Source organism: Pseudophryne corroboree, chromosome 1 (assembly GCF_028390025.1).
Source record: "Pseudophryne corroboree isolate aPseCor3 chromosome 1, aPseCor3.hap2, whole genome shotgun sequence".
NCBI lineage: Eukaryota > Metazoa > Chordata > Amphibia > Anura > Myobatrachidae > Pseudophryne > Pseudophryne corroboree.
The window spans coordinates 166,124,539-166,136,640 of record NC_086444.1 but is presented as its reverse complement, the minus strand read 5'-3'; positions in this window follow the sequence as shown (position 1 = coordinate 166,136,640).

The following is a 12,102-nucleotide window of genomic DNA, read 5'->3' as shown; positions in this document are numbered from 1 at the left end:
CCTCCTCAGTTATTAGACCCAAATCCTCCTCCCACTTTCCACGGAGACGCGTCAAAGGGTCCGTATGGAGCTTGGTAAGAAGATATCCATACGCAAGGGAGACCATCTTAGCCCGACCCAAAGTGGTCACAAATGTCTTGATGGGAAATGGGAGGATTCGTGGGGGTGATTCAGCAAATTGGGACTGGAGGGCGTGGCGAAGCTGGAGGTATCTGAAGAAGTAAGAATTGGGTAGGTCAAACTCATCTCTCAGTTGTTGAAAGGATTTAAATGCATTATCTAGATAAAGTTGAGAGACAGAAATCACCGATCTAGGGGCCCACACCTCCCGCCCCTCAAGTGCATGCAATTCAGGGAGCCAGTCAGAGTACCACAAGGGGGTATCCGGGTCCAGGCCGTCATACCTCAAGAGGTCTCTCAGGGCCCGCCAAATCTTTAGGGCCTGAAAAATGATAGGGGGAAGAAACCTAGCTATGCTCCCACTCAGTAACACCTGCATAGGAGAGAGGTAGGGAAAGTAACAACGGATAAACTCACAATGCACAGAGTCAGTCCCAGAGTTTTGTGCCCATATAGCGATATGAGTCAGCTGAGCAGCGAAGTAATATATCTGAAAGTTAGGTAGAGCCAGGCCGCCGTCAGATCGCTGTCTGGTAAGGGTATTTAGCTGTATCCTAGGTCTTTTATTAGCCCAGATCAGTGAGGACAGAACGCTATTCAATTTCCTAAAGAATAGTGGATAAATATATACCGGGGACTGGAGAATAATATATAGGAGTTTGGGCAGTATAATCATTTTAATGAGATTAACCCTGCCAGAGACCGTCAGTGGAAGCTTACACCAAGTCTTAGATTTGCCCGTGACCCACTGCATGGTCGGTTCCAGATTCAGGGGGACAAAATCAGAAGGGTCATTAGTTATTTGGATTCCAAGGTACTTAAATTGTACCGTCCAACTTAATGGCAGGGGGATTTTGGAAACAGTAGGAGGGGGGCCTATGACTGGCATAATGTATGACTTAGGCCAGTTAATTCTAAGGCCCGAATGATCTCCAAAGCTTTCTATCACACGCAGCAGGATGGGCATTGACTTGGTGTAATCCTGCAAGAACAACAACATGTCATCGGCATAAAGAGCTATTCTATCCTCACGTGAACCTGTACAAATTCCCACAATATCTGGGTGCGATCTTATCAAGCAGGCCAGGGGCTCTATGGCCAAGGCAAACAGCGTAGGGGACAGGGGGCAACCCTGTCTAGTACCTCGGGTCAATTGAAAAGATGGGGATACATAACCGTTCACCAAGATCCTGGCACTCGGATGTTGATACAGTAGTTTAATCCATTTTATAAAATTGGGTCCAAAGCCCATACGAGCCATCACCTCCCACAAATAAGCCCATTCAATGCTGTCAAAGGCCTTGGCCGCGTCCAGCGAGACCACAGCCGAGTCAGAAGGGGATTCGTGTGGGAGCTGTAAAATGGTATGCAGTCTACGCAAATTGATAGACGTGGACTTTCCTGGCATGAAGCCGGTCTGGTCCGGGTGGATGAGGGAGGTTATCACTGTGTTGAGCCGTATTGCCAATATCTTTGCCAGGATCTTGGCATCGGTGGGAATCAGGGAAATCGAACTATAGGAGTCCAGAAATCTAGGGTCTTTACCGGGTTTTGGGATCACTATTATAACTGCCTCTGACATGGAGGGGGGGAGGTCGTTATTGGCAAATATATCTAAGTACAGGGCATGAAGCCTGGGGCCAAAAAAATCAATATGATTCTTGTATACCTCGGAGGGAATTCCGTCACATCCCGGAGCCTTGCCATTAGGGGACATACCAATGGCCGCAGTCACCTCCTCAAGCGTCAAAGGTGCCTCCAGCAGCTCGCAGGCCTCAGAGGAGAGTGCGGGCAGTGGAACACCCCCCATGTAATATGAAAGATCTGAAGTAGAGCGCTGCAATTGTGAATTATAAACCTCAGAGAAGTAAGATCGGAATAACAGCGCAATGTCCGGTGTGGTGTCGACAAGAGAGCCATCCGCCCCGGACATTTGGGTGATCGTGGTCCCAGGACGATCGTAATGTATAAGACGGGCCAGGAGGCCCCCCGTCCTATCAGCCTGCGTATATATATTAGTAGCTTTGAAAAGGAGGGAGCGAGAGTTTCTATCAGACAGGTGGGCCAACCAAACTGACTGAGCCACCAGCCATCGTGTCTTTGTCGCGGGGGCGCTGTCAGACAAATATTGGGACTCTAGGTCCCTAGCATCTTTTTCAAGGGCCTGTTCTCTCTCCCTAGAGGCCATTTTATGAGCCGCTATTCGTCCAATATATGAGCCTCTCAAGAACGCCTTAAACGAGTCCCAAACTACTGTACCCGGGGCAGACCCTACATTGTCGTTAAAGTACCCCTCCCATTGAGTCTCCAAGTCACCGCAGTCCCCCAGCTGGGTCAGCCAAGAGGGGTGCAGTTTCCAATAGGAGTGCCCCCTCTGACTTTCCACAGCAAGAGTCATCATCAGAGGGGAGTGGTCAGAAACCCCTCGAGCCTCGTAGTGGACGTCAATTATCCTAGGGACGAGGGTGGGGGACACCAGCATCAGGTCAATTCTGGAGAAGGAGCCATGAGTGCTGGAGAAACAGGAGAACTGACGGACCGCAGGGTGACGAAGTCGCCACACATCTACCCACTGCAAACTATTCAAAAAATCCGCAAACTTGGTAGGACCACCTCCCACCAGCGCAGCCTGCGGGGAGTGCCATCGGTCCATAGACAGATCCAGGACGTTATTAAAATCTCCCAAGCAAATCACTGGGGTGTTAGGGGAAGGGGCTATGAAGGACGCAGCTTGTTGCAGCACAGTATATGAGAAAGGAGGGGGGACATACACCGCTAAGATGTAATAGGGCTGGGAGTTCAGCTTGCACTCTATAAATACATATCTTCCATACGGGTCAGTTTTAATCGATATCAACTCGAATTGCACTGTCTTTTTAATCAGAACGGAGACACCTCTAGAAAAGGAGGAGTGAGAGGCATGATAAGCCCAGCCCACCCAGGCCCGTCGTAAGGACAGTAACCTATGTCCCTCCAAGTGGGTCTCACTGAGGCATGCAATATCCGGGTCATATTTCTTAATCATATTTAGAATCAAAGAACGTTTGATTTTGTTATTCAGACCTCGAACATTCCATGCCAGAATTTTCAGATTAATCATGACCCCCTATAAGCTCTATACACCTCCCGGATGGACCTCTCCCAAAATACATTTTGAGTATAAGCATTATCAATACCAGCAAAACATGACGTATATGAGCACTGCGTTGTAAGCCATAGCATCTGAATATGAAACATCCTTGCCTCAGTAAATACTTGAATAAAAAAAATAACAAACTAAAGAAAAAAATAAAACCCCAAAAATAGCAAAAGGAGGCGCAACTAGCAGCTTCCCAATTAACCATTCCCTCCCCGTACACCACCCCGAACTCCGGCATACTTATATCCCGAACAATCAACCTAACTACCAAGCGCTAGGAAGGCTAGATTCTCAGCTGAACCTCCAACCCTCTCTAACCAACGCCACTTGGCCGTAAAAGTCTTGAGCCACAAATGCAAAGAGGGGGGGCTCCCCGAACTGTGATCAAGCCTCCGGTAGACCAGGCCCCGGGCTATTTCCATAGGAGATCAGTCTGGAGCCAGTTGCCGAGCACCCGGTGCAAATCTGTCCAGCCACTGGGCCGCCTCTCTAGGGGAGTTGAAAAACTTGGTCTCCCCATCCGCCACGACTCGGAGCCTTGAGGGAAACAGCATGGAGTATGAAATGTTGAGGTCTCGCAGCCGTCTTTTGATGGGCATAAACTGGGCTCGGTCCTTCTGGACGTCTGCGGCAAAGTCCGGGAAGGCCGATACCTTGACTCCATTGCGGACCAGCGGGCCCTTCGTGCGACCTAAGCGGAGAACCGAGTCACGGTCTTTATAGTGCAGGAATTTAGCGATGAAGGTGCGAGGAGGGGCACCAGGGGGTAGAGGCCGAGATGGTATCCTATGTGCTCGCTCCACCGTAAAATGGGCCGTAAAGGACTCAGCGCCATACATTTCCTTAAGCCAGGATTCGAGGAAGTCCTCCGGCTGCGAACCCTCTTCTCTTTCAGGCAGGCCTACGAATCTGACGTTGTTCCTACGCAGCCGTCCCTCCATGTCTAAGAGCTTGGTCTGAAGGGAGGAGACCTGCTGGGTCACCACGGATACGGACTGCTTAAGGGGGCCACATAAATCTTCCAGATTGGAGACCCGTGTCTCCGCCTCACCCACTCGCTCTCGGATACGTTGAACATCTTGGCGGAGCAAGGAGAGATCGCACTGCACCTTTTCCATCTTATCGGAGAGACGTTGTTCACTGCCGGCTATAGCCTCCAGCACTTGTTGAATAGACGGCGCCCCCACTGCCTCCGGGGAATTAACCGCTGACTCGGGAGGGGAGGTCGAGTGTGTTGGAGAGGCTTCATGAGAAGGAGCCGGTGCAGCCCTAGGATTGGGTTGTCTGGTAAATTTTTCAAGTTTGGCCGCGGCCGCACTCCGGCCGCCCCCAACCATGTTGAGCAGGAGCAGTCACACTCTCCCCACAGTAGGGCTATAGTATAGGGTTGTAGCTAGATGGCGGCTGCAGCAAGGCCGCGTATAATCAGTGGCGGGAATCAACCGTGTCCAGTCAATATGTCAGAGTAACAAAGTAGGATAATGGTACGCAGTACACTGTGGGAAATTGGTGCAGCACAGCAGTGTAGGCAGATCTAATCTATGTGCAGCTCCTGTGTGTTATATTGGAAGGGCCGTGCAATATAAATAGCTGACTTTGTCTCCAATCTCAGGTGGGTATTAGCATAGTTACTAGGAGAATAGTAATAGGAGAGATCAGTATGCAGTAAAGATCCTGTGTGCAGAGACAGTTCACAGGGCACAACAGATTAGTGCAGCCCTTCCAAGCATGGAGATCAGTTTCTGTATAGCTTCTCTCAAAATGGCCGCAGTGTCCCTTCCCCTTCTCCAGAAGTACCTTTTTTTCCCTATGTCCCTCCGGGTGTTAGGGCTCCGGGCCGCAGCCTGTCTGGGAGAGGAGAGGCAGCTTCCACCTCCCAGTCTTCCCAGGGTGCTTGTGGATATTGTCAGCCCGTCGCTCGAGCTCCGGGCGTTCCGCGGCCGAGGGCGCCGAAATTGAGGCCGGGGATCCGGAGGAGGCCTAGGCCGCAGGGCCGGAAGTCAGCCGGCGCCGTCACTCGAGTCCTGGAGACCGCGAAAAAAGGTGTCCTGCAGCGCCCAGCAGTACGAGGGAGGTATGCAGCCCGGGCAGGGACACCAGGGGGGTCAGGATGGGTGGAAGGATGTGTTTGTTCGGGGAGCTCCCGAGATCCGCTCCCTACTCCGTTGCTGCCGTGGCCACGCCCCCCCCGGCCCCCCGGGTCTTTACCAAGGTAATGGCCGAAATGATGATATTCCTTCGAAGGAAGGGAATTTTAGTTATCCCTTACTTGGACAATTCCCTGATAAGGGTAAGATCCAGGGAACAGTTGGAGGTCGGTGTAGCACTATCTCAGGTAGTGTTGCTGCAGCACGGTTGGATTCTCAATATTCCAAAATCGCAGCTGGTTCCGACGACTTGTCTTCTGTTCCTAGGGATGATCCTGGACACAGTCCAGAAAAAGGTGTTTCTCCCGGAGGAGAAAGCCAGGGAGTTATCCGAGCTAGTCAGGAACCTCCTAAAACCGAGCCAAGTCTCAGTGCATCAATGCACAAGGGTTCTGGGTAAAATGGTGGCTTCCTACGAAGCAATCCCATTCGGCAGATTCCACGCAAGAACTTTCCACTGGGACCTGCTGGACAAATGGTCCGGGTCGCATCTTCAGATGCATCAGCGGATAACCCTGTCACCAAGGACAAGGGTGTCCCTCCTGTGGTGGTTGCAGAGTGCTCATCTTCTAGAGGGCCGCAGATTCGGCATTCAGGACTGGGTCCTGGTAACCACGGATGCCAGCCTGCGAGGCTGGGGAGCAGTCACACAGGGAAGGAATATACAGGACTTATGGTCAAGCCTGGAGACATCACTTCACATAAATATCCTGAAACTAAGGGACATTTACAATGCTCTAAGCTTAGCAAGACCTCTGCTTCAAGGTCAGCCGGTGTGTTTATCCAGTCGGACAACATCACGGCAGTCACCCACGTAAACAGACAGGGTGGCGCAAGAAGCAGGAGGGCAATGGCAGAAGCTGCAAGGATTCTTCGCTGGGCGGAAAATCATGTGATAGCACTGTCAGCAGTATTCATTCCGGGAGTGGACAACTGGGAAGCAGACTTCCTCAGCACGACCTCCACCCGGGAGAGTGGGGACTTCACCCAGAAGTCTTCCACATGATTATAAACCGTTGGGAAAAACTCGACAGGTATTGCGCCAGGTCCAGGGACCCTCAGGCAATAGCTGTAGACGCTCTGGTAACACCGTGGGTGTACCAGTCAGGGTATGTGTTCCCTCCTCTGCCTCTCATACAAGGTACTGAGATTGATAAGATGGAGAGGAGTAAGCACTATATTCGTGGCTCCGGATTGGCCAAGAAGGACTTGGTAACCGGAACTTCAAGAGATGCTCACGGAGGATCCGTGGCCTCTACCTCTAAGAAGGGACCTGCTCCAGCAAGGACCCTGTCTGTTCCAAGACTTACCGCGGCTGCGTTTGACCGCATGGCGGTTGAACGCCGGATCCTGAAGGAAAAAAGGCATTCCGGATGAAGTCATCCCTATCCTGATCAAAGCCAGGAAGGATGTAACCGCAAAAACATTATCACCGCAATTGGCGAAAATATGTTGCGTGGTGCGAGGCCAGTAAGGCCCGACGGAGGAAATTCAACTGGGTCGATTCCTACATTTCCTGCAAACAGGAGTGTCTATGGGCCTGAAATTGGGGTCCATTAAGGTTCAAATTTCGGCCCTGTCAATTTTCTTCCAAAAAGAACTAGCTTCAGTCCCTGAAGTTCAGACGTTTGTAAAAGGGGTACTGCATATACAGCCTCCTTTTGTGCCTCCAGTGGCACTTTGGGATCTCAATGTAGTTTTGGGTTCCAAAAGTCACATTGGTTTGAACCACTTAAATCTGTGGAGTTAAAATATCTCACATGGAAAGTGGTCATGCTGTTGGCCCTGGCCTGGGCCAGGCGCGTGTCAGAATTGGCGGCTTTATCCTGAAAAAGCCCTTATCTGATGTTCCATTCGGACAGGGCGGAATTGAGGACTCGTCCTCAGTTTCTCCCTAAGGTGGTTTCAGCGTTTCACCTGAACCAACCTATTTGTGGTGCCTGCGGCTACTAGGGACTTGGAGGACTCCAAGTTGCTAGACGTTGTCAGGGCCCTGAAAATATGTTTCCAGGAGGGCTGGAGTCTGGAAATCTGACTCGCTGTTTATCCTGTATGCACCCAACAAGCTGGGTCCTGCTGCTTCTAAGCAGACTATTGCTCGTTGGATTTGTAGTACAATTCAGCTTGCACATTCTGTGGCAGGCCTGCCACAGCCAAAAATCTGTAAATGCCCACTCCACAAGGAAGGTGGGCTCATCTTGGGCGGCTGCCCGAGGGGTCTCGGCTTTACAACTTTGCCGAGCAGCTACTTGGTCAGGCGAAAATACGTTTGTAAAATTCTACAAAATTGATATCCTGGCTGAGGAGGACCTGGAGTTCTCTCATTTGGTGCTGCAGAGTCATACGCACTCTCCCGCCCGTTTGGGAGCTTTGGTATAATCCCCATGGTCCTTACGGAGTCCCCAGCATCCACTTAGGACGTTAGAGAAAATAAGAATTTACTTACCGATAATTCTATTTCTCGTAGTCCGTAGTGGATGCTGGGCGCCCATCCCAAGTGCGGATTGTCTGCAATACTGGTACATAGTTATTGTTACCAAAAAATCGGGTTATTGCTGTAGTGAGCCATCTTTTCTAGAGGCTCCTCTGTTATCATGCTGTTAACTGGGTTCAGATCACAAGTTGTACGGTGTGATTGGTGTGGCTGGTATGAGTCTTACTCGGGATTCAAAATCCTTCCTTATTGTGTACGCTCGTCCGGGCACAGTATCCTAACTGAGGCTTGGAGGAGGGTCATAGGGGGAGGAGCCAGTGCACACCAGATAGTCCTAAAGCTTTCTTTAGATGTGCCCAGTCTCCTGCGGAGCCGCTATTCCCCATGGTCCTTACGGAGTCCCCAGCATCCACTACGGACTACGAGAAATAGAATTATCGGTAAGTAAATTCTTATTTTCTCCACAGAAGCTGCATGAAAAAGAAAACGCTGGCTCCCTGGTCTCTCCCCTGCTGAACACAGGCTGGAAAAAAAGAGGAGGGGGGCACTTTGGTGACGCAGTGAGTGGGAATTGACATAATATATATAAAAAAGCGCTATCTGGATATATATTTTTTTTTTTCAGATTGGACCGACTCACAGGGCCCGTCGGGGTCTCAAAAGCGTCCCTTAACACAAGACACGACTACCGACACAGATTCTGATTCCAGTGTCGACTATGACAAAGTAAAATTGCACCCTAGGGTGACTAAAACCATTCAGTGTATGATTGTGGCAATAAGGGATGTGTTGCATATTGTGGATGAACCCTCGGTCCCCGACACAAGGGTACACATGTTTAAGGAAAAGAAACAGATTATTAATTTTCCCACATCTCATGAATTAAATGAGTTCTTTGGAAAAGCTTGGGAGACTCCGGATAAGAGACCGCAGATCCCCAAAAGAATTTTTATGGCATACCCTTTCCCTAAGCAGGACAGGGAGATTTGGGAATCACCCCCCACTGTGGACAAGGCCCTGACGCGCTTGTCCAAGAAAGTGGCGCTACCGTCTCCTGACACAGCGGCCCTTAAGGACCCTGCAGATCGCAGGCAAGAAACTACCTTAAAGGGTGTTTATTCTCATACGGGTGCTGGGTTAAGACCGACGATTGCGTCGGCATGGGTGTGTAGTGCAATTGCAGCTTGGACAGATGAGCTGACAGATCAATTTGATACTATGGATAAGGATACTATATTTCTAACTAGCTCATATAAAAGACGCAGTCTTATTTATGAGGGATGCTCAAAGGGACATTGGATTGCTAGTTTTTAGGGCCAATGCCATATCTTTCTCAGCGAGAAGATCCTTATGGACTCGCCAATGGACGGGTGATGCGGATTCCAAAAAACATATGGAAGTACTACCCTATAAGGGTGATGTATTGTTTGGGGATGGGCTGACGGACCTGGTTTCCACAGCTACAGCAGGTAAAGCAAATTTTTTACCATATATTCCCCAACAGCAAAAGAAGGCAACACCCTATCAAATGCAGTCCTTTCGGTCGCACAAGTCCAAAAGAGGTCGGGGATCCTCTTTCCTCGCCAGAGGTAAGGGCAGAGGCAAGAGAGCACCTGCTTTGGCAGGTGCCCAGGAACAAAAGTCCTCCCCGGCTGCTCCAAAAACCACAGCATGACGCTGGGACTCCCCTGAGGGAGTCCGCACCGGTGGGGGCACGTCATCGACTTTTCAGTCAGGCCTGGGTCAGTTCGGACCTGAATCCCTGGGTGTTGGAAATAGTTTCCCAGGGTTACAAATTGGAATTCGAGGAGGTGCCCCCGAGCTGATTTTTCAAATCGGCCCTACCAGCTTCCACATCGGAAAGGGATGTAGTGTTGGCTGCAATTTAAACGCTGTGTATACAGCAAGTGATAATCAAGGTTCCCCTGCACCAGCAGGGAAGAGATTACTATTCAACCCTATTTGTGGTCCTGAAACCGGACGGTTCGGTCAGACCGATTTTGAATCTGAAATCCCTAAACCTGTACATAAAAAGATTCAAATTCAAAATGGAATCTCTCAGAGCAATAATAGCCAACATGGAGGAGGGGGAGTTTATGGTGTCTCTGGACATAAAGAATGCGTACCTTCATGTCCCCATATATGCCCCCCATCAGGAATACCTGAGATTCGCTGTACAGGATTGTCATTACCAATTTCAGACGTTGCCGTTTGGACTTTCCACGGCCCCGAGGATTTTCACCAAGATAATGGCGGAAATGATGGTGGTCCTGCGCAAGCATGGAGTCACAATTATCCCATACTTGGACGATCTCCTGATAAAAGCGAGATCAAGGGAGAAATTGCTGAGCAGTGTGGCGCTCTCTCTGAGAGTGCTCCAGCAACACGTTTGGATTCTAAATCTACCGAAGTCACAGTTGATTCCGACAACTCGACTACCGTTCCTAGGTATGATACTGGATACGGAACAAATGAAGGTCTTCCTCCCAATAGAGAAAGCCCAAGACATCCAGAACATGGTCAGAGACCCGCTAAAACCGAAAAGGGTGTCAGTTCACCAATGCACTCGAGTTCTGGGGGAAAAGGTGGCGGCCTACGAGGCCATTCCCTTCGGAAGGTTCCATGCAAGGACTTTTCAATGGGACCTTCTGGACAAGTGGTCCGGGTCCCATCTGCACTTACATCGGAAAATAACTCTGTCCCCAGGAACCAGAGTGTCCCTCCTGTGGTGGTTGCAAAGTGGTCACCTGCTGGAGGGTCGCCGGTTCGGGATTCAGGACTGGATCCTGGTTACCACGGACGCGAGCCTCCGAGGATGGGGAGCGGTCACACAGGGAAAGACTTTTCAGGGTCTTTGGTCAGACCAGGAGTCCTGTCTACACATCAATGTGTTGGAACTCAGGGCCATTTACAACGGCCTTCGACAAGCGGAGAGTTTTCTTCGAAACCTTCCGGTTCTGATTCAATCAGACAATGTCACAGCAGTGGCTCATGTGAACCGCCAAGGCGGGACAAGAAGCAGAGTCGCGATGGCGGAAGCCACAAGGATCCTTCGCTGGGCGGAAAATCATGTAAGCGCTCTGTCAGCTGTCTTCATTCCGGGAGTGGACAACTGGGAAGCAGACTTCCTCAGCAGACACGATCTCCATCCAGGAGAGTGGGGACTTCATCAAGAAGTCTTTGCAGACGTAACACGTCTTTGGGGAACTCCTCAAATAGACATGATGGTGTCACGCCTCAACAAAAAACTTCGTAGGTATTGCGCCAGGTCTCGGGACCCTCAGGCAGTAGCAGTAGACGCACTGGTAACACCGTGGGTGTTCAAATCGGTCTACGTGTTTCCTCCTCTTCCTCTCATCACGAAAGTGTTGAGGATCATAAGACGAAGAAGAGTACAGACGATACTCGTTGTCCCAGACTGGCCTCGAAGGTCCTGGTACTCGGATCTACAAGAGATGCTCACAGGAGACCCCTGGCCTCTTCCTCTGAGGGAAGACCTGTTGCAGCAGGGGCCCTGTGTATTTCAAGACTTACCGCGTTTACGTTTGACGGCATGGCGGTTGAACGCCGAATCCTAGCAAAAAAGGGGATTTTCCGGAAGAGGTCAACCCTACTTTAATAAAGGCTAGGAAGGAGGTGACGATAATACATTATCACCGTATCTGGCGAAAGTATGTGTCTTGGTGTGAGACCAAGAATGCACCTACGGAAGATTTTCATCTGGGTCGTCTTCTCCACTTCCTACAGACAGGAGTGGATATGGGCCTGAAATTAGGCTCGGTTAAGGTACAGATTTCTGCCCTCTCGATTTTGTTTCAGAAGGAATTGGCTTCTCTTCCAGAAGTCCAGACGTTTGTAAAGGGAGTGCTGCACATCCAGCCCCCTTTTGTGCCTCCAGTGGCACCATGGGACCTGAACTTGGTGTTGCAGTTCCTAAAATCACACTGGTTTGAACCGCTTAACAAGGTTGAGTTGAAATTTCTTACCTGGAAGGTGGTCATGTTGTTGGCCTTAGCATCAGCAAGGCGAGTGTCAGAATTGGCGGCTCTATCACACAAGAGCCCCTACTTGATTTTTCATGTGGATCGAGCTGAATTGAGGACACGTCCGCAATTTTTGCCTAAAGTGGTTTTGTCGTTCCATATGAATCAACCTATTGTGGTGCCTGTGGCTACCGGTGACCTGGAGGTTTCCAGATCCCTGGACGTAGTCAGGGCCTTAAAAATTTATGTAGCCAGGACGGCTAGAATTAGGAAAACAGG